Source organism: Macrobrachium nipponense, chromosome 43, assembly GCF_015104395.2.
Source record: "Macrobrachium nipponense isolate FS-2020 chromosome 43, ASM1510439v2, whole genome shotgun sequence".
NCBI classification, from domain to species: domain Eukaryota; kingdom Metazoa; phylum Arthropoda; class Malacostraca; order Decapoda; family Palaemonidae; genus Macrobrachium; species Macrobrachium nipponense.
Genome location: NC_061104.1, coordinates 19,041,315 through 19,063,875, shown reverse-complemented (window position 1 = coordinate 19,063,875; position 22,561 = coordinate 19,041,315). Strand labels below are relative to the sequence as shown.

At 36.7% G+C, this 22,561-nt stretch overlaps 1 protein-coding gene across 7 annotated transcripts in view; it reads left to right on the top strand.

The window, feature by feature from the left end:
- Positions 1-22,561, top strand: part of LOC135213543 (rho guanine nucleotide exchange factor 18-like) — a 1,147,377-nt gene that overhangs the window by 407,928 nt on the left and 716,888 nt on the right. The gene's annotated exons all lie outside the window — the stretch shown is intronic.

Genomic DNA, 22,561 nt, shown 5'->3' with positions numbered 1-22,561 from the left:
TATCTTCATATTTTACTGACTTTCTTATTTATTTATTGGTTGATTTTTAATTTACCTGTTTTTTGATAGCTGATCTTTTTCTGTATTTCCCATTACCTTTTGTTCCATCTTTCGAATGAACACCTTATTCTTTGGTAGCTTGAATTTCAAGTCAGTGGCCACGTGGGCAAGGTCCATATGAATAGGGGTTCATCTTCTGAATATAATAATAATAATAATAATAATAATAATAGCATGAAAACTTCTTTTACTTATTACAGTTCTCTGGATGTCCTCGTACCATATGGGACTCTGGAAATACGGTGTAGTGTCTTAAATGGGCCTCATCATGCGAAACTGGAGATATTAAGCTTCTCGTCGTAAGCTATGCTAAGTGGTACTCTTCAGAGGTCGTTTCTGTGTGTGTGTGTGTGTGTGTGTGCTTGAACTCTGAAGTCGAGGTGGGCTCTCTCTCTCTCTCTCTCTCTCTCTCTCTCTCTCTCATAGCTATGTCCTACCTCCTCCTCCTCCTCCCTCACTCACTCATGGTCCCCTTGATCCTCTCAGTCCTCACAATAATCATCTCCTCGTCACCCTCACTCAGGCATTCCATACCCCCTCCCCCTTACTCCTCCCCTCCCCCTCCCCCTTCTCACTGTCTTCAAAGAGAAGAGCAACAGGAACTTGAAAAAAAAACACACAGCCGCCTCCAGGATAAATCCCCCTCCCCCTTCCCTCCCTCCCACGCCTTCCACCAACAAGTCTCCTAAAACCCCTGGAAATTTTCAAGTATTTCCGCCAAAACCTAATCCTTACCCCCTTTTCCGCCTCTCTCTCTCTCTCTCTCTCTCTCTCTCTCTCTCTCTCTCTCTCTCTCTCTTTTCAGTCTTGCTGCCGTACCCCCGGACATCTATAGGCAATCCTCTACCTACCTCTATACCTCCCTTAAATTAACGCAAGTTCTATTTGCAAACGCTGGAGGTTTATTGTCAAGAAGGAAGGACCACAAAACTGCATATTTTAAGAGGGGATTGTCACAGAGAAATTTATATTTTGATATAACTGCTTAGTCATATTTCTAGCAGCAAATTATAAATGCTCCTTCCAAGCAATTCATGTGATCGACTTGGAACTTATTAAGCATATCGTCATCTCGCCTCATTATGCCCCCAATAATCTCTACATTGACTTCCTATTTGACCAGCCCTTCGAAAATATCGTCCTAAAAATATAGTATCAGTAATTGATAATATCTACTCATCCTGTTCAGATGTACAGGCACTAGGTAGTTTTAGGATTCCAAATGCAATATGGAAAGAAAAGTAAGTGTCATATTGCAGGGTGGTTCTGGATAAATGTACACGTTCATACATAATCCCAAGACTACCCTAGTGGATTACTTTATATATATATATATATATATATATATATATATATATATATATATATATGTGTGTGTGTTTGTGTGTGTGTGTATGTATATATGTTATATATATATATATATATATATATATATATATATATATATAGAGAGAGAGAGAGAGAGAGAGAGAGAGAGAGAGAGAGAGAGAGAGAGTTTGGAATTTCTGTATGGAATATAAACTTCATAAATGAACTGGATGGGAAGTAATTCTGTGATTAGTTGCAGCGATTTGTATTTAGATATCGTAAAGCTATCATTATTTTTAGGGGGCATACTCATCGCTTATCTCTACGTCCTAATCTACGCTATATAAAAGTAGGAATTCTAATCAGAGCGTCGTCTCTTCCGAAAAGTCGTTTAGAACCGTGAAATGATGATTTTATGATAAAATTGAAGAAATTACCAATTCATAGAATACACTCTAAAATTGACCAAGCTTCAGTGCCATCTGGTTTATGTAAACATTGTCCAGTTTAGCGATGCCTTTACTCCCAAATATCTTGGCTGGTTTCCATCCAGACTGTGCTGATATTTTTGACGCAGTGATTATGAAATTTTATTAGACTTATTTCAATATGTGAAAAATTACAGTTTCATTTCGCTATACACACACACACACACATGTATGGTGTGTGTATATATATATATATATATATATATATATATATATATATATATCTATATATATATATATATGTGTGTGTGTGTGTGTGTGTGTGTGTGTGTGTGATTTTGTATGTATATGTTTGTCAGCATTTTAGTTATACATAATAAAAGAATGAGGAAGATGAAAAGTTGAGAGGTAATTATGACTATTAAAAATCAAATACACGCATGTATTCAAGTGTATGTGTGTGTGTGCGCGCAGCCAATCAAAATATATGCCATTGAAAGAGTAGACAAAAAATTCAATTGCCGGTATCTCAGTTCAGAGATTGTCATTATGACGATTTCTATGCTCTTTCTTACCTTAATGTGTATTTATTCTGACCAAGAACTTGCATCAAGTGTAAAGAGTCTTAGCCTTAGATTTCATATAAAAATTTCAGATAATGCTTCATCATATTTTGTCATTGATTTCATCAAGTGTAAAGAGTCTTTATCCATAGTTGATATACGAAACAAACCCTCGGTCTTAACATTAGGATAACTCTCTTAGCGCCAACTGGAAGAGTTTTGCTAATGGTAAGACCTCAGGTTTCTTAGTTAGGAAAAATACAAATATATTAAAAACTGGCCATATTTCATATGAAGATTTCATATAAATCTTCACCATATTTTATCATTGTTTGCGTTTAAATCTTCATCATATTTTGTCATCAACACATTGTTCTCGTTGCTTTCTGTCAGTGCGCCTTCTGATTGTTCTTTTGTTTTCCATCCCTAGAATTTTCCCCCTTTCCATTCAGTGTTGAGTCGCTGGAAAAGCCTAATCATGTTACAGATTACGAGACGTCTCATTAGTGGCCATAATGCTCCGAAGTTCAATCGCCGTGAAATAAGCTCCGGCAGTGTGGTGGGTGGCTCCCTTTTCTGATTAGATCGATCGGGACGTCGACTCGAGGCTTCCCGTCGTCGATAGATTGATTGATTGAGAGTTATATGGCGTCACAACTACCAGGGTCACCGACACCGAATACTAAATGTGCTTTCTTTTACTTTTATAATATTATACACATTCAAAATACATTTATCTTTATGAGAGACATACGTATAAATTTGATTTAAGAAAATAAAATAAATTTCTGATAAAAGTAAAAATAATATTCCGATAAAAAGAATTGTGATTAATCACAACCGTAAAATTATTAAAAAAGAAAAGAATATGTATATACTAAGACAGCACAGCTGTCAGATATATTTGAGAAGACCAGCTTCTTTGATAAAAGATATATGTTTATAAATACATGCGCTTTCTCCCAACAGTTTTGCCATGCTATAATTACCCCCTGCTTCACTACTATAACCATAAAAAACGATTCCTAAGTTCCACCAGACTGGACACTCAACCAGCAAATGCCTAATGGTTAGCGGAACTAAGCAATGTCACAGAAGGGCTCATGCTCCCCATCCATCAGATAGCGTGAGTTAAACGCGTATGGCCAATACGTAATCTACACAATACAACCTCCCACTTCCTTGCTATTAGGTCATATTTCCAAGGGTGTGTCTGACGAGTAATTTCTTTCATTTTATTGGGGCCTACTCTGTCCCCACTGAACTACCCATAAATGCTGGATGGATTTCCATATATCATAGAATGTATCACGATATGGAACAGGGCATTTTCTTGGTATCAAAGTTTGCGCGCTGATCTGGCTAGCTTGTCTGCCTCTTCGTTTTCCTGATATGTTCACATGAGCAGGAACCCAACAAAACGAAACAATGCTCCCTCTATACTGGTGCAAGAAATCCACTGCAAGATCTTCAACACCAAGGGATGATCAGTATTAAAGACTTCCAGGGACTGTAGGGCACTTTTGGAGTCACAAAATATTGTGTAGCTACACTGGGAGTGTTGTAATATGTTCCAGTGCTACTAGGATGCCATACAATTCAGCTGTAAAGTTTTTTGAGCAATAGAAGGAAGTGCACCTCTTCGGTTAAAAGATTCGCTAAAAACTCCATATCCAACGCCAGCACTGGACTTAGAGCCATCAGTAAATATAAACTTGTATCTACATGCTCTGATACATGCTCTAAAAATATGGCCCTCATTTCCTCATCAGATTTATCCCTCTTTGCTCCACTGAAGTACCTACAGAATTTCACATCAGGTAACCTCCAGACAGGAGTACTGGGATACACAAAGGGGATAATGGAATTTTCTAATATTCGTATCCTCTAAAATTTGTTAATTCTATAGCTAAAAGGAGTGGATACCTTGGATGACTTTCGTAAAAACCGTTAAAATATTTCTATTTGCCACAGCAAATGCCAGAGATTTGAGAGGGGTCTTTGCACTCTAAACCAGTACCGAAGTATGATGACTGGCGATAGAGTTCAAGGGGCATCTCTCCTGCATCAACTAGCATACTAGGTATTGGTGACGAACAGAAAGATCCTGTGGCTATACGAATACCTGAATGATGCACTGAATCTAAAATTTTTAAGTTACATGAGGAAGCTGAAGAATAACTTCACAACCATATGACAGCTTTGACAAGATTAAAGATTTATGAAGCTTCAGTAAAAGATTTCTATCAGCTCCCCAACTGGTGTGAGAAAGCACTTTCAAAATGTGTTAGAGCTTCTAGGCTCTTTGCTTTTATATGTTTGATATGGGGACCCAAGTCAATCTACTGTCAAAAACTAGCCTAAGAGTGTGCTTTGTTCTACACATGGGATTCTACGGCCATACAAATATAGGTCTGGATCAGGATGTACTCCCCTGATCCGACAGAAGTGGACAGCAGTAGTCTTGCTTACAGAGATTTTAAAACCCTGTTTCTCAGCCCAACTTACTATTTTATTTATTGTTAATTGTAGCTTTCTTTCTGCTACAGTCATCCGGGTGGCAGCAAAGGATATTGACAAGTCATCCACAAACAGTGTCTTTAAAAACCTCTCTTGGAATGACAGCGCAACACTGTTATGGCCAGAGCAAAAAGTGTTACACTGAGAACACTACCCTGGGAAACACCTTCTTCTTGGCACCTTTTCTCTGATAAAAATACTGCCAACTTTAACTTTAAAATACCTACGATGTAAAAGGATTTCACAAATAAAGGTAATTTGCCTCGTAGACCATATTATGCATAGTCTCAGAATCCTGTCTCCAAGCAGTGTCTATGCCTTTTCTATATCAAAAAAACACTGTCACATGGTGTTGCTTGGAGGCAAAGGCCTCACAGATAGAGGCTTCAAGTTGCAGTAAGATGTCCAGGGAGGAGTGCATTTTTCGAAAACCACACTGAGAAGGTGTTAGAATATTGTTGTGCTCTAGATACCACATCAGTCTTACATTTACCATTTTTTCCATCAACTTACACAAACAGCAAGTTAAAGCAATGGGGCGGTAACTTGCTGCACAGAGAGGATCTTTTTTCCAGGCTTAAGGAATGGTACATGGTAGCTAATTCCCATATGGTAGGGTAGCTGCTTTCAATCCCATATTCTATTGATAATACTTATTATAAAAAGTTTTGTGTTCCTTGAAATGTGTTTTAAACATTTCATAAGGAATCTCATCTGACCAGAGCAGTGTTCTTGCTCCTAGATAAAGCAGAGTCAAATTCCCTCTCAGAAAAACGGCATATTATATGATTCAGCTTTCTTTGCTGAAAAGTCAAGTACCTGTTGTTCTTCCATCATTCTGAAATTATGTCCTGGGGAACTATCTGATTTCTCAGAGACTCGAGCGAAGTGTTCTGAAAATGTATTACTAAACTTCTCTGGCATCTGTGACATGATTATTATTCACTTTAAGTACTGGAGGAGGATTGGTGTAAATTTACCCTGAATTTTTCTTATTTTCTCCAAATGCTACAAATGGTGTTCTGCTGTTAATAGAGGATAACATATCCGGCCCCATGATTGTCTTCTGGCAGCTTTCATGGCTTTTCGAAATCGTGCCCTACACTGTTTGTAAATTATGACATTGTCCAAGTGCGGTGTCTACGGCACTGGTCAAATGATGTCCTTGTAGCTCGGTGTAACAGCCTTAAGTCTTCTGACCACCACGGTACTGGCCGTCTCCTGAATAGTCCTTTTGTTCGAGGATGAGATGCAGACCTGCAGTATGTAATGTTCCATTGAGTAGATCATGGCATCATCTACACTTGGGAAATCTTTTGCATTCCCCTCCAACTCACTCAAATCTTTGAATTTTCTCCAATTTGCTTTCTCTAAACACATCTTGGTGATCTCGGGATAGGTGGGCCTTCATTGGTGTCGATCACAATTGGAGAATGGTCACTGGTATGCAGTCATCACTGTTCTCCTAACTAAAATCACACTGCAGTTGGAGCTACATATTGAAAGGTCGATGCAGGAGACGGTGCCGGTCTGAATGTGGTAATGGGTAGGTTCTCCAGTATTAAGAAGACCTATATCTTCATTTTTCTATTAATGATGCCATATATTCCCTTTTTTTGGTTTGATGTTACATCTCCCCCACAATGGATTGTCTACTGTTGAAGTCACCAAGTAGAAGGAATGGCTCTGGTAGTTGCTGCATCAAGTGTATTAAGTTCTCTTGGGAGACATGGCTATTTGGCGGAATGTAAAGGGCACATATAGTATATTGCCTCCTCAAATTAATTCGTACAGCCACAGCTTGAAGTGGAGTATTTAGTTTTACTTTGTAGTGTGGAGCATCTCGACGGATGTAGATGAGGGATCCACCATGATTTCCCACCTGTAAATCAAATTTAGTTCTATTGAACATATTCCCTAGGACAAGGGGTTTTTTTGGGTTTTAGTTTCTTCGCTCTCCATCTCTATCGAGATGGAGAGAGCAGAGGTGTTCTCTAAAGAGACCACCTCAATTGTCTTTGTACTGCTGGCAGTAGCCAGCTCTGCCTCTGATGAGGCAGAAGTACCAGCGAGGACTGGCACCGGGGGACCAGCATCTGCTGGTTTGTCCTCCAAAGAGGATTGTTGGCACCAACAGAGCTGGCACCAGACCAGCAACCCACTGGCCTTGCCTCCAAAGAGGCAGATGGTGGAGGGTGTATCTCAAACTGGCACTTCAATTTTCTTCAATTCCACACTAGGGTCTTTCTTGTTGGTTCTAGTGAAACCTTGTCTTTATATTCTCATCATCAGTTGACTCAGATGATTCAGTTAGCTGTCTTTTTAATGATTCTTTATTTGATTTTCCTTTTGTGCTCTTAACTTGGGTGTTTTTATTGTCTCTTTCCTTTGGCTTTTTAATTTTGCTACTACAGTAGCAAAACTTAGACCGGGTGCTTACAGTCTTTGCTTTGGCTCTCTCTCGTGCTTCCTTAAATGTTGTTCTTTCAATCACTCTAATTGCTTGTATTTCCTTTTCAAGTAAATATATATCACACTGCTGAGATGACGAGGCATGTCCCCTCACCACAGTGAAACACATTTAGGTTCCCTGGTGCACATTCCATGCTCATCCTCTCCACAGTTGACACAGACTGCAGGCTTTTCTTGCAATTTGGATCGACACGATTGTAGGGTGTGTCCAAATGCTGGCAATGGAAACACCTTCTGGGTCTTGGGGATGTACAACTTTATCTTAAACCTATACCAGGCTGCATAGACATATTCCGGAAGTCTTAAAGTACTAAAAGTTAATATTAAGGTAGGCTGAGTATTCTATTATTTTCAAACCTTCTTTGTCATCCTGTCAACCTTTATTACACCCTGGTCTTTTAAATTCTGTTAAAAGTCTTCCTCAGAAAAAGCCATCAATTGAGGGGCATAAATCAAGCCCTTGCTGGAGTTCAGGCTAAAGTGGGGAGTGCACTCAACCGTAATTCCCGCAAGGTCCGACAAATCCCATCAACTTACTGCTCTCCTCTGGGGAGATGCTTTCTATAAGGAGCATATTTCCATTTTGGGGCTGTTATTTTTGGCTGTCTGCCACAATCATTTCGTTTCACGATTTTCCCTGTGTACTTGGAAAATGTCAATATTGTCACCTTCAAGCTTCAAATTCAGGTATTTATTAAATGAATTGGGTACAAGACCCAGGAGATATTTCACACTTTTTATTTTTCTTCATGGCATATGGTTCCAGTGTGACAATACTGGAGCCAGATGCTTTTTGTTGAGATTTTCTTGGCGGTATATCTACTCGCATTGCTTTGTTTGGGTCGTCATCTGTGTCTGTCTGTCATTCGGTCCAGGGGTACTACCCTGATCAAAGGGACCGACCATGATTGATTGAAGTTCGGGTTCGTGGACAAGTCCTTTGACAAAAGCATAGGGTCGTCAGCGAAATAGGGGGGGTTGCCATAGAACGTGAAAAACATAGTTCATCCAGATATTCCCATACCCACCATGGAGTCACACTTAGAGGACGGGCCATCCCCTTTCATTAGGGTCGTCCTAGGGGTAATTACTGGATATACACCCTATCTCCAGTGCTAAGGCGTCATGATGTCCGTCGAGATCAGACCCGGCACTGAGGATAGGGTTTGACATTAAACTTTCCCTCGCTCAAACCACGTCAGGTACTAGAGTTCTACGGGTGAGGTGGCATTGGCCATCCATCCTCACCCTCCTTCAAATCCCAAGATTTAGACTAAATCATGTCCAAAACCAAGCCAATAGTCGTCATCATAGAATCCATACCTTATAGGGGGAGGAAGGCAGAAAGATGAAACGTTTTTAGTAGAAGAAAAAGGGCTGACTTATTTCGTTGGATCAACAGCTGGGCACCAAGGCCCAGCGAGAAAGCAGTTCCCACCAGGCATCAGGGCCCAGCTGCTGAACCCTAAGCCCCCATCCTCGGCAAGGCTTCAGCATCTGGGGCGCGTCGTCGATAGTTCCGGCCAGTTGTATCGATAGTTCCGGCCAGTTGTATAACTTTTTTTTTTTCCCACATATATAACTATAGGCCTCCATAGCTGGGTACTGCTACTAATGCACGTCATGCGGTGCGATGCAGATATAACTTGAGTTTCTTTACAGCGTCCCTTTTAATTCCTTTTATTCGTACCTGTGTTCGTATTCTCTTCCATTTTACTCTTCACCATCTCCTAATTTTTTTTAAGTGCATTTGCGAGGTCTTCTTCCTGTAAGACCTTTCAAACGTTTTTACGGTATATTTCTAATTCCAATCTGAATGACCTCATACGTCTCAGCGCTGGACTTTGGCGTAAATTCTATATTCTGTTATATAACTATAAGCATATAAAACATTCATTCCGTAGCTGCCGTGTGCTAAAAGTTTTTTTTTATTGCCTGAATATTCCCTAAGAGAAAGTTATGATGCCTTTAATGTCTTGTCAAGGATACAAGTTATGTTAGAATGTACAGTCGCCAACGAAAGTTATGACATTTAGAATATACAGTCAACAAGAGAACTTATGTACTTAGAACGTTAATTAAGTGTCAGAAGTTATGATAGCGACAATATTAGTTGTATATTCCAAGAGTTTAAATGTAGACTCGACGACAATACTTAGTTCACTTTGAATGCCAGCTCAGCGACAAGAGATGAGAGTAGTAGATTCACATCAACCGAGCATTTGATGTATAGGCCAATCCCTTACCACGCTCTTGATTGGCTGTTGATAAGCCAATCATCAGGCTGGAAACTCTCTCGAGAGAGTTCACATGTGTAGGATCTATGTTCCACCTCTCCTGAGGGATACGTCTGTCAAAAGTATCCCTCAGGAGAGCTGGAACATACATCCTGCCTATGTTAACTCTCGAGAGACTTGAGAGTTTCCAGCCCGGTGATTGGCTTATCAACAGCCAATCAGGAGCGTCGTAAGGGACTGGCTTAGACATCAAATGCACGGTTGATGTGAATCTACTATAGACCCATGTAATTCGCGAACTGATGTAGATCTCGGATTCTAGAAGCGAAGAAACAATTCATATCAGTACTGGAACTGCTTGTTCCGTTTTACAGATACAAATGTCCAAATTTTGTTGCTGTTTAATAACTAGGACTCATTTTTCGTTTATGAGCCTTTCTAGAACCACTTGTATGATTTGTAGAAAGGGTGGATCATCATTGAATCGCATTATGAATATATTATATATAATATATATAATATTATATATATATATATATATATATATATATATATATATATATATATATTATATATATATATTATATATACTATATATATATATATATATATATATATATATATATATATATATGTACATATATATTCTTCTGTTAAAACAGGATACGTCTCAAGTATAAAAGGCCCATTAAAACTCTGGTTTAAAGCTAAGGACTCCCACCCTTATCAAGGTTTAAACCAGTGTTTTAATGGGCCTTTTATAATTGAGACGTATCCTGATTTAACGGAAGATATATATATATATATATATATATATAGATATATATATATATATATATATATATATATATATATATTCAATTCATAATGCGATTCAATGATGTACAAACCATACAAGTGGTTCCAGAAAGGTTCATAAACGAAAATTAGTCAAATTACTTTATATGATATACATTGAAGCTTTATATTACCTTTTGGGACAAGGCCTATGTAACGTTCACCATAGAGACTGTATTACACAATATCGTAAAAAAATTATTAATAGAGAAAATCTACAACGCTCCTATTTACAACTGACAGAAATCGAAGCAATATACGAATAGAATGTTAACTTCAGTAACATACTAACAATTTAAAAAATCCGTGTCTGGAATAAAATCACAGTTCGTTAGGTGAACTCCCATGGGAGTTGTAACAGTTAGCCACAGACCTCGTAAAGCAAAGGGTACAAGGGAGAAATATACATTCAGCAATAAAAGCACTTAAGCAACTCCTAGTTATTAAACAGCAACAAAATTTGGACATTTGTATCTGTAAAACGGAACAAGCAGTTCCATTACTGATATGAATTGTTTCTTACTTCGCTTCTAGGATCCGATATATAGATATATATATATATATATATATATATATATATATATATATTATATATATATATATATATATATATATATATATATATATATATATATATATATATATATATATATATGATTATAATCACTTTAGCACGTGATTCGTTTATCACACATATCCACAGGTGAAAAAATAAGAGACAGTGTGTTGGTCCTGACCGGTTTCGGCTTTATTTTCAAGCCATTGACAAAGGACTGATACATAGTATTAGAATTCACAAGTATATATACTACAGAGATTCTGACGAACATACACATAAACCTTTTGTAAATTTTGGCCAAATGATTTTTGAAAGCCACTCCTACCTTGACTGCCTGCCTGGGTGGATCTGCAGTTTTAAACGGTTGTGTGTATGTTCGTCAGTACTGTCTCTGTTGTATATATACTTGTGAATTCTAATACTATGTATCAGTTTCTTTGTCAATGGCTTAAAAGAAAACATCAAAAGCCGAAACCGGTCAGGACCTACACCCTGTCTCATATTTTTCACCTATATATATATATATATATATTATATATATATATATATATATATATTTATATTGTCACAACTGAAGCTTTCCACTTGAACTATTCATCAATTTTCAGTAATGAGGGCAACACTTCATGTAGGTATAGTAGATATGTTAGGTGAATTATCAAACTAAAGTTAAAATTAAACAAAAACTTTACTTAATTTAAATCACGTCTGAATGTATAATAACAAAATAATAACAAATTACCACTTAATAACTACTATGAACAAGTGAATCGTAAGCCACCAGGATAACGAACTCCAAGTATTAACTTTACAGAGCTTGGATGTAAACATTTCCAAGGAATACATACGTGAAAAACAAACGAAGTAATTTCACACATGCTGTCCGTTACGATCAGCAATCATAGATGGCGCTAACATTTACACAATAATAAAAGTATAATTATAATTGTTACATAATGATAGGAGGGTTACATTAATATATATACATATATGTATGTTATATATATATATATATATATATATATATATATATATATATATATATATATATATATATATATAGTATGTATGTATGTATGTATATAAAATCTTATTGTCATTTTCCGTTTGTGTGCTTACGAATATGCACGTGTCAATTTTTCCCTTCACCACTATATTGTTGTAAATGCGATTTTCCCTCCCTTCGCTTCTTTCGAAGTCTTTGCCAGCAGACACTCACTCTTGATTACTAAATGATTAATGTTGCTTGCCCGGTTTGTTTGTTTGTTTGTTTTCCTGTAACATTGTCCCTTTGTGTTCATTCCTGATTTTTTTTCAACTTAATGACGAATTGTGATGATACATATTTGAACACTTGGAAAATATACATTGATGTTCTGTATGATGTATACAGTAGGAGAGCTGATCTCTGTACAGTGAAATGAAGTCACCTTTTTGTGTACGTAACTGTGATGATAAATGCATATTTAATTTCAGGAATGCGTTGATTCTGTCATATATATTACTTCGTTTTACTATCTCCGTAGTGCGATTTATTTAATGATTTTGCCATATTTGTTGATTAGGCTGGGCGTTTTTATTATGTGTTATTTCATTCCTTGTCGTTTCGCGTATGTGTTTTGTGTGTGTGTTTTTTTTTTTTTTTTTTTTTTTTTTTTGTGGGGGGGTGGGGGGGGAAGGGGGTTTGTCTACCCTTTTGTCTCCGTGCAGGTTTGAAAATCTTTTAACCAGTGGCACCATAAATCTGCAATCAGAACGTCAGCATATATTATAAATAGTTATATATACCGTCGGGACGTTGTTATATAATATCCTTATAAGATATTACCGGTGGTGGGTGGGGGGAAGGTATTGCCGTCAGCGTACCTCGTGCGGTGCCCTCTAGGCATGACTTAGGGGTCTTCGCAACGTCCCTTCGGTCCCTGGCTGCAACCCCCTATCATTCCTTTTCCTGTGCCTCCGTTCATATTCTCTTTATTCCATCTTACTTTTCCACCCTTCCTAACAATTGTTTGATTGTGTAATTGCGAGGTTTTCTTCCTGTTATACCTTTCAGAATTTTTTATTCTCAATTTCTTTCAGCGCCACGTGACGTCATAGGTCCCAGCGCCGAGCCTTTCGCCTAAATTTACTCATTTTTATTATATCCTTAAAAGATAGTAGTTTAGAAAAAGGGAATTCAGTAGTCCTTCGTCGTCCTCTCTCTCTCTCTCTCTCTCTCTCTCTCTCTCTCTCTCTCTCTCTCTCTCCTCTCTCGCTCTCGATTCCTTGGGGGTAGAGAAGAGTGCATTTTAATCAGTGCCTCATTACCTATCTTGTCCTGGTAATTACCGGAGGGGTTACTCTACGTATGAATAGATTTCGGAAGGAGTGACGCAATGGATATAATTTGATTATATTTAAAAGGGTATTGGGAAAGAATATCATTATTAGTTAGATGTCAGAGGTAAGTTTTACCCTGTGGGTAGCTGTAGTGTTGATCAAAGTTGCTCGTTGATTCGTTGGAATGGATTTCTCTTTTTGTATGTTAATTGATGGTCCTGGGTATTTCTCATATAACTTTTTTTTTTTGCTTGTACTTGAAATTGATGTGGCTATGAATAATTTCGTATTTTTCATAGTATTAACATTTCTGTATTTGTAGGATTAACATATTTCATAGAATTATTTAAAATTGTTGAGCGGGTTGAAACATACTAATATTTGTGGAGACGAGTTTTATATATATATATATATATATATATATATATATATATATATATATATATATATATATAAATGCATTCATTTCATACATTGGTTTTCACAACAGCTAAGGTCACCGGCGAGAAATGTTAAGCCTACGCTTGTGTCATTCATCGCTAAAGTGCCGAGCATTAAAAAGAAAGAAAGAAAGGAACTGGTAACATTTGGTGTTTGATTTTCGACTCCAGTTTTGGGTTTTTGAAGAGTTGTAGACTCGTTTAATCTCGCATATTGCTGGGTCGAAGTCGCTGTGTTTCGTCGATCAACTGTGTTTTGATTGTTACGTTTCCCTTCTTTGATAAACCCGCCTTCGAACAAAGAAATGCGCCCACCAGAATTTCTATGGAAGCGTCGCTGGTCTGTCTTTCAGGTAATTCCTTAATGGGGAAGCATTCTCATTGTAAAGAAATGGGGTAATACTCAGCTTTAATCTGGGAAAGGTTTTCTTAGGTCATTCCTGACAGCCTGTGCCCCCTGGATCTGCGTTGTAATTAAACGTATCTCTGACGTCATAAAGAGTAGGAATGGGTGAAAAGAGATTATATATTCGTTTTCTCTTGCAGTGTTCGACAGGTATGACAACCTGGGCGGTGAGTGAAAGATTCGGTTTGTAATTAAAATACTTATTCGATAGACTGTATTATATGTAGTCGTTCTTCACCTTGACATTTCTGTTAAATATTTAAAACTAATTATGATGATCCATGATGAATATCAAGTTAATATTGATAGGGTCTTATCCATGATGAATATCAAGTTAGTATTGATAGGGTCTTGTCAAGTATATTTTAAATAAAAAGTGAGGTACTTCAAGGGAATTTTATTTCACTTTCTCTGTTTTTTCCTTCCCATACATTTTACATTGAAAAAAAAGTAGTCGGAGATGAAAGAGAAGCTTTAGATTACGGTAACTACAGAAAATTGACAGGCTTAGAATATAAATATAATATTGCTTTAATCAGCAAAACACCACAATATTTACGAATCTTGCGTACTGCTGAGAGAGGAGCATGCACAAAGGGACGAAAAAACATTCTGTTGAAGAGAGAATTAAATTGGTTGAAGCTTTCATTTAGGAACAGCGATATCAGGTACAGATTCTCTCGCGTTAGAATTAAGTGAAATGCTAAAAAAAAAAAGAAAAGAAAAAAAGGCAGTCAAGTCAAACAAAGGGGAGGCTGGATTGGAATTGGAAATCAAATAAAATGAAATTACATGCGAACCTGATATAGTACATCGAGTCTTATACGATATTTATTGAATCTTGGAGTGACATTGAAATTATATCTCAGACATTCCGTCTATTTCGTAGCAAATATTTCAGAACAATATTTAAAGTTAGACGACATGATATTGTTACACATGATACCGTAAGGGAAACACGGAACTTCCATACTCAGATGAGTTCCGTAGCGAGGAAATATCGTCAGTACGCCTCACGTGATGCGCTGTAGGCATTGCTTTAAGGGTCTTTGCAGCGTCCCTTCGGCCCCCAGCTGCGACTGCTTCCATTCTTTTGACTAAACCTCCGTTCTTATTCTCTTTCTATAGACATGGCAAATGTTGGATACGTGTTTCTAGTTGGTTAAAGTGTTTTACATGCGGACAGATTCAAACTTTATTCTGTAAAAAGGACCGTTTGGCATCAAGTATATTTGATAATGTAAACAGAAGTGTAAAATGTTCTTGAGCTTATATAAAACATCTACTGTTTTTTTGTGACCACAAAGAAGGTTGAACTCTTTGCAACCACTTGATTATTCACCTCTTGTTTTGCCCTCGGTCTCTTTCGGAATATTAAGATTTTCTTATAAAATGTGTATATATCTATATATATATATATATATATAGTATATATATATAATATATATTATATATATATATATAATATATATATCTATATATATATATATATATATATATATAATGTATATATATCATGCATTTATTTGTGTATAAATGTTTATAGTAAATTAAATATATATAAAACTTAAATATAATTAATGAATTTCAAAAGGAAAACATTGGAAAATTATCGTTACCTTTAAAATAGTATTACCTAAAGGGGCAAGAATAGCATTTCTTTATTCACGCATTGAATCGATTATTTAAAAGTAGAAAAATATTGAGTAGTGTACGTATATACATAATGACATAGTTTTATAAATGCACAAGATAAACGTTCTAATGACTTACAAGAACAAGAAGGCCAAAAATTACGAGTGGCACTCTTGAGCAGTGTTGCCAATTGGTATGTGTTTACCCTCCAAACTGGGTATAAGACTTACACAAAACCGGGGAAATAAGTGAAATTAGCGTATCTATTTGTAGTATATATACATATTAGAACAATTTTATCATTATTGCATTACTATGACAACTAGAATTCTTGGAAACAGTTTGTGAATGCATCGGCGTATGTGTGAAGCTCCACTAAATTGGCAACGATGCTCTTGAGGGCTCACAGTGACCGGCTGGAAGTGCCATTAATTACCGCCAAGTGCAATTCCGGCGTATGAGTTGTGCCGTACGTGACGCCCACAGATTCTTCTCAGCTTCGGACTCCGAGAAAGAAACTTTGGACCTTAGCAGCAGGCATGTTGATTCCCACGGAGGGGAAAGTTAGCACGATGGTCCGAAATTGTTCTTTTTTCCAGTTGGTTCCTCTCTTTTGAATGATAGTCTTCGTTTTATGCTTCCACGCGTCCCATTTTTTGCTAATGAGATTGCCACCTGACACTGGGTCGCCTCTCTCTCTCTCTCTCTCTCTCTCTGAGTCCGGGTTCGATTCCCTGCTCTGCCAGCGCAGAATCAGAGGAATTTATTTTTGGTGATGGAAATTCATTTCTCGATGTGGTTCGGATCCCACAGTTAGCGGTAGGTCCCGTTGCTAAGTAACCAGTTGGTTCCTAGCCACTTAAGAATATCTGATCCTTCGGGCCAGCCCTAGGAGAGGTGTTAATCTATCTCTCTCTCTCCTCTCTCTCTCTCTCTCTCTCTCTCTCTCTCTCTCTCTCTGATCACCAGCGTATGGGCAAGTTCCATTAAATTTATTATGGCTCCATTGGCATATACTGTGGAGAGAGAGAGAGAGAGAGAGAGAGAGAGAGAGAGAGAGAGAGAGAGAGAGAGATCTGGTTGTATCCTTCGTTGAATTAAGTAAAATTGAGCGATTTTTGTATTTATCGTTGGTGACGATTGTTTTTTGTCCCAGATTTATAAGTGATCTATTAATCAATTATATATTTTGTAACATGATTTTTATTGATAGCTAGGACTATACATTTGGACACTAAAGGTAGCTGCTGAGGATTTTTAAGATCTTTTCATGTATCAAAATTAGGCCTTCTTACTTTTGATATATTGAAAAAAAAATTTTTTTAAAATCCTCTATGGAATGCTTTGAAAGTCGATTAGGATAATTAGCTTCAATCTTTTACCCTTCTACTCTGATCGTTACCAATCTTAAAATACCTTTTCATATAAATGAAAATCTCTTCGAGTATGTAAGCAGGTTTAACTTCTTGCGTTCTTGCGTTGACCTATTTTGAATTTGTATCTCCGTCAGAAAAAATAATTGTAAATTCGTAAAAAATCTCAAGACTAAAAAATGGCCGTCTTTATGCAGTCGAATGACGTCATATTTCATCGTCGCCTCAGGTTCTTCGCCTGGCTGATGGACGGTAAAGGAATCTCGTAAATGGAAGGTGAGCGTCTATAGGTGATAGGCTCGTGTTCTCATCCCGGATTCGAAGTTTATTAGAGCAGCCCCTTCACGCTGAGGGCTATTCGTGTAGATATTATCGCTTCCAGACCGGCGCGTAGGATGTATAAAGGCCATAAAACATTTTTTCCATAACGCAGAGTATTATTTTTACGACATAATCATATTGAGTAATAAAATACAGTAGACGGGAGGGCGGTTAAATTCCTAACAATATTCCATTACTGTACTGCCGTGTATCGCTCAGTTGGAAACGCGTGATTTTGACGTGGCAGGGCTTCGCACTATATATATGAATCCACAAAAAATTCTAATCTAAAAGAAAACTCGGGGATTCGGTCGTTCCTTATTTGATTACGTTCCGTTGCGTAAACTGCGTAACCAGAAACCAAATGGATTTATCCTCGGTTTTGCATTGAAGTGTGGCCAACCCTATGAGAGCTGAGATAGTCAGCTCAGTGTTCTGGTTAAACTGTTTTGATAATAAGATTTGATGATAATAATAATAATACGTTGAATTATAGCCTGATTAAAAAACGTCAGAAATAACGCAGGCTCATCTCATATGTTATTTATTTCGTGGCTTCCTTTTTTTCATTGAAATCTAGACTTTAATATTACCTGAGGCTCGTTGCTCAGCATCACTTAGAAATTCTTGAATCATATTTCACGATTAGCCGATGTTCCGTACGATGCTCATATCAAGTAACACACTCCCATTTTAGATTTTAGGAAACGCTTTTTCTCTCTGGCAGCGAAAAAGTTTCCTTGATTAAAAAGGAAGAAGAGGAAGGACTTATCATAATATGTAAGGGTTCTTATACATTCTTAGCCTGTAATTGTTGTAGAGGAAGCGGAGAGAGAGAGAGTTTATTTAACAGAAAGCCCATCTAGTTAATAATTACAAGAATCAATTAGTACTCATGTGCTATTTAGGTCTTAGGTTATATTAGTCAAGACCTTTGAACTCTCGTTTTATCTTTCTTAGTTTGTGAACATAATTATGGATTGGGAAAATTGTAGTATTATTTTGGTATTAGGATTATGGGTGGGTAGTTGGTTATCCTTATGCCAGCTATGACCCCGAGCCTTAGGGCAGCCATGAGTGTGTTAAAGTGTTAAAAGTCTTAAGATGGCTGATGTGGGCCTCTGGACTCTGCATGCCTAATCTAGAGACGATTAGAAATTTGATAATGATACATTAACCACTTTTTAGTTTAATCATCCATTGTATGACACATTAATAAGCACTTTTATTACATTTGAGTATCAATTATGATTTTAAAATTTTTATTTCATTGATTATGATTTCTTTATTTTCACGTATTCTTAATTTCTAATTTTTTTCAAGTAATTTTAATTATTTTTATTTTTATTTGCAGGTATGTTGCTTGATTTTCATGCGCAGTTTTCAAGCTTAAGGCAAAAGGTATGATACAGTAGTTTGTTGTATGTTGAGGGCTTTGTATATGATATATGTTGTTTATTGAAAAAAATGTTCTCCGTAGTCTTGTTGAGTATTATTTACGATTATTTTACTTCTTTATAAAAAAAGTATTATTATTATTATTTAGAGTATGTTATTCACTGAAGTTTAGTCCAAATATTCCCCTTTGCGTGCCTATAATCATTGTTTGTGTAACAAAGGCGTTTTTCAGTTTTCTCACATATGTAAGTTTTAATTTCAATGTAATTATCCTGCGGAAAAAATATTTTGTTAAATATATATATATATATATTTATTTTGTCATCTCTCTTGACGTCAATCCGTTTTCGTGATAATCATCGTCTTTTCATTTCTCTTTTAAGAAGCAAGGACGGATTAATTTTGTTTCAATATCGAGTAGTCCTTGTTAGGTTGCTTTTGCGTGTGGATTTTTATTTTTGAATTGCATCTAGGCAGAAATAGCGACTCGTCCCTCCGTATAGAAAGTGTGTATAAATGTGTGTGTAAACTCTTGCTTTATGCTCAGTTAAATACTCTGTTAATATAGTACATATTCAGAGTAATAAGTAGGGATGTATTTCCATGTGTGTGTGTGTGTGTGTGTATATATATATATATATATATATATATATATATATATATATATATATATATATATATATCTATATTATATACATGTGTGTGTTTAGATACTTTGGTGAATTAATATGAATTAAGACTATACATACAGAGATATATATATGTATGTATATATGCTTTGGTATATGCATAAGATATACCATAAAACTATATGAGTGTGGATGCATGTGCTTATGTGCATACATACATTCGACATACGACTGAGAGAGAAAGCAATTTTGCTGTGTCTTGTCTCCCAATTATGATGAAACTCCTTGAGAGAGAGAGAGAGAGAGAGAGAGAGAGAGAGAGAGAGAGAGATCTTTGATCAGTGTATTGCTCCAGCAAAGGTCCAGGGGTATTATATCCTACAAAGATCGCTTGAATTTCGAACTCAATTGAATCGGCATACAAAAGCGCTGCCTTCAGGTCCTTTCCTGACTTTTCATGTTTCGCTCTTATCCCATCTCCTTAAACTTAGTAAACAGTCGACTCTTTTCTTTGACATTTAAGTATTTTACTGAGGCAATTATTCGCATTTTGTGTCCGGTTATAGCTGATTGACAAGTTGGGAAAAATTTCTTTCATTTCGATGTGTAATTAGTTTATTTTTCTGGTCACCTCTTACTTAGAATTGTAATAATTATTAGTTTACTTATTCGCGTGGTAGTATTTCGTTTTCATAGAAGGAATGTGTGTGTGTGTGTGTGTGTGTGTTTTTTTTTTACTAGAAGTAAAAATATATGCAAATATTTTTTCAAGGTGTACTGAGGATTTATATTTTCTGTAACGGAATGGTGCACTTGGTTTTGCTTTTTATTTACTAAATAAAAGTAAATGCAAATATTTTTTCAATATAGACTGAGGATACTTATTTTCTGTAACGGAATGGTGCACGTGTTGTTTTTTGTTTACTGAATAAAAATAAATGCCATTTTTTTTCAAGATGTACTGAGGATTTCTATTTAATGTAATGGAATCGTGCACTTGGTTTCGTTTTTTTATTTACTAAATAAAAATCAATGGAAATATTTTTTCAAAATGTACTGAGGATTTATATTTTATGTAATGGAATGGTGCACTCAGGAATTTATGAATTTATGTATGTATGTTAACACTGCGCAAGAAGCATGTATTTATTAAGTCAACTCAATAACAGTAACATCCCGCAAGTGAATGAAACACTCCATCACTTGCCGAGCAATACATTCCCACCGATTTGGAACGGCGCCATTATGAAACGGGAACCGGTGTTGCAATTTGTATAGAATAATCAGCGATTTATCATGCGGTCCAAAAGCTGTGTATTTATATCGCACGACCCATAGATAGAACGGCAGAGTTACATTCGTAATGCGTGAGGGATGTAATTGGAGCTTTGAAGTGAGGATGTCGAATTGGATTTCCACGTTAGGTTACATTTTGTGTTTGCGTTTTGTATATGGCATGGTCGGTTTGTGAAGTAGTGTAAATGGCATTCTGAGGTTCATGAATTTATATATTCATTAATTCGTGAAAGTAATCTCTTTTTATAAAGTTCAATTGTTCGTGATCGGGTTTAAGAGCTTTTTCCTTCTTATGCATGTGTAATATAACAAGCTTTTTTCATAATTTTGTATGCCAGTGTGTGTTTGTATTTAGGGTATTTTTTGCTACTGTAAATAGTTTTGTGTTTTTATTTAATTGCACTTCATCCCATGTTTTTTTTTATTGCGCGTTGTTATTAAACCCCAAAACCTTTGCAAGGTATAAGGGTTCATGAAAGAAATTAATTATAGTAGTCTTTTCTTAAAGAGCTATTTTCAGTTTTCATCGATGTGCAACAAATATTTAGCGAATAATTGTATCGTTACATTAATTTATTCAGTGGCTTGGTCGGTATGATGTTGGTCTGCCACCTCGGTTGCCTCGAGTTCGATTCTCAGGCATTCCATTCAGGAGTGAGAGATGTGTATGTCTGGTGGAAGAAGTTCATTCTCGACGTGGTTCGGAAGTTAGTAAAGCCGTTGGTCCCGTTGCTGAATAACCACTGATTCCATGCAACGTAAAACACCATACAAACAAACAAACAAACATTCATATATTTTAGTCAAATGTAAGCTTGATTTTTAAGGTGAAGGAATGACCCCTTTCATCGTAGCATCAAGTTGTCCATTTATAATCCCCTCTTCATTGAACGTCTTTGTTATGTCTTGCTTCTTTCAAATATGGGTATAGGACTCCTGTTGAAAAAGAATCTCCCACACTACAATCACAATGAAGAGCCAACGAAAGTCATAGTTATGTTTTTTGTATTGTTCTTATATTTAGAGACTTTTTTTTTTTTTTTTTTTTTCCCTTTATGTTTGTGTCGTTTTATGGAATCTCGAATGGGTCATCTTTGTTAATGTCCATGACATCTTATAGTACAGTGACAGCTGGGTCTCCTATAATGGGCTGGGTCCTTTCAGAGATAGATTTTATTGTCTCGCCCTTTGTCCATTTATGACCTGACATGAGCGTTATCTCCTACGTCAGGATTTCCCCTTAAGGGCCTAGTGCCGTCAGTGCACCTCACGCGGTGCGCTGTAGGCATTACTTATGGGTCTTTCGCAACCTCTTTCATTTCTTTGACTGTACCTCCGTTCATATGCACTTTCTTCCATCTGACTTTCCACCCTCTCTAAAAAATTGTTAGGTAATGCAACTGCCAGGTTTTTCGCCGTTACACCTTTCAAACGTTTGTCAGTTTCCCTTTCAGCGCTGAATGGCCTCATAGGCCCCAGCGCTTGCCATTTGGCTCAAATTCTATATTTTATTCTGTTCTACGTCAGGATTTTGTGAGTAAGAGCTTTTGAACACAAATTTGTGATACCCACAAGGAATCGATGTACAGGGCGTTGTATAGTCGAAAACCTCGTATAAGAGCCTCTCTCTCTCTCTCTCTCTCTCTCTCTCTCTCTCTCTCTCTCTCTCTCTCTCTCTCTCTCTCTCGCCCTTTGATCCTTTTGTGTGAGGAAAGCGTAGCCAGGGGAATACTAAGGACCTGGAATGGGTTTTCCAA